Below are 1577 nucleotides of genomic sequence, written 5' to 3'. Positions count from 1 at the left end.
CCATCCGAGCGTAATCTTGACGCACGCTCGTCGCGTTGTAGACACCTTGCCTTCGTTGATTCCTTGAATTTCAATGCGGCGTCCGTGATCAGGTACATCTCGGAGTCGCAACTTCTTGGCAAAGGCGTCAGTGATCACACTAACGTTCGCTACTGTGTCGAGGAGGATTCTCGTTCGCTGGTCATTCACAGCGCCTTGCACCAGAGCTCTCATTCTGATCCGTCGGTCGAATTTTTTGGCCGACCACCACCCCTTTCTCTCGCCAGGGTTCAACTTCATCATCTTGGAGTGACCCTTGGGCACGTCTCGCGCTGCACTCGAAACCAAGCCGAGCGAGCCCTCGCTGGTGCCCTCATCAGCATCAGCACACTCCACTCTCTCTCCAACACCTCCACCGAGGATTCTACTCCTCTCCTTTTCATTTCCGTCGCGTTCACACTTGTTACGTAATTATCAGGCCATTCACTCTGCCCCATGAAAGCAAAGATACACTCTGCTTCCATTGAAGGCTCGGTTAACTGTGGCAGCCCGATAGGGACCAACCCAGTTGTAGTTGGCGGGCTGCCTAGTTTAAATGACGTTCTTGAACGACGGCCTTGAGCTCTGGCGGGAGCTCCTCCTTCGTGCCTTTAGTGCGCACGAATTTGGCAAGGTCTTGGAAGTTGCGGAAAAGTTCGCATTGTCCAGCATCGTGGAGCTGCTTGCAGAACTTGCATCGCTTGTTACAGTAGTGGGCGGAGTGACTCATGCCACCGCACACCGCGCATGGTCCGTACTGTGGGCGTCGGTTGTCGCGGTTGAAGTCACGTCGACCGCGTTGGTCCTGATTGAACCCACGGTCACTACTTCGGCGATCTTGATTGAAGGCATTCTCGCGATCAGGCGTGTTTCCACGCGGTTGGCGGCTGTCCGAACGTGCGTAGGTGCCTTCAGCAGCTGCACGGCGCTCGTTTTCGTTTGCAGCAGCGAGGTATCGGTCGTTTTCATCCAATGAGAAATCGCCATGTTAAAACACATAAATTTTTAATTCGAGTAATTGATGAATTTTGATGAAAAAAGAACCATTTTTGTTGTAATTTCCATCTTAAATCTTTTTGAATATTTAAATTTTTTGAAATAATTTTTAATGTTAATCTATTTTTTTCTAAATTTTTAAATAAATAACGTTGTTTAATATTTTTTTTAATTTTTTTTTGCATAAAATTATATAATAATTATGGAGATAATCGGATTCGAACCGATAACCTTATATTTGCAAAACATACTTTCTACCAGTTGAAATATATCCCCTAATAAGTGTATTGGGACTTGAACCCAAGACCATCGGATTAAAAGTCCGGTGCTCTACCAACTGAGCTATACACTTATTTTAAGTTAATTAGATTTTTAATTAACTATTATAAAAATTTTTTTAAATAATAAAAATTTTTGATTTAAAAAACTATTAATTTTTTGTTTTAATAAAGTATTAAAAATCGGAGTTTTATATATTTTAATTTCTTGATTTTTTTTATAAATTGATAATTTTTTATTAAAAAATAATTCAAAATTAGAACAAAATATTTTATAAGAATTAT

General features: G+C 41.6%; 2 non-coding genes across 2 annotated transcripts; both read right to left on the bottom strand.

Annotated features, from left to right (window-relative positions):
* Positions 1-1217: 1217 nt before the first annotated feature.
* PITG_31011 lies at positions 1218-1290 on the bottom strand. Its single transcript has one exon. It is a non-coding gene; the product is annotated as a tRNA-Ala (tRNA).
* Positions 1291-1293: 3 nt separating this feature from the next.
* Positions 1294-1366, bottom strand: PITG_31010. Its single transcript has one exon. It is a non-coding gene; the product is annotated as a tRNA-Lys (tRNA).
* Between the last annotated feature and the right edge of the window lie 211 nt (positions 1367-1577).

Source organism: Phytophthora infestans, genomic scaffold (assembly GCF_000142945.1).
Source record: "Phytophthora infestans T30-4 supercont1.160 genomic scaffold, whole genome shotgun sequence".
Taxonomy (NCBI): Eukaryota; Oomycota; class Peronosporomycetes; order Peronosporales; family Peronosporaceae; genus Phytophthora; species Phytophthora infestans.
Note: the sequence above shows the minus strand (reverse complement) of the source record. Positions and strands in the feature narration are given on the sequence as shown.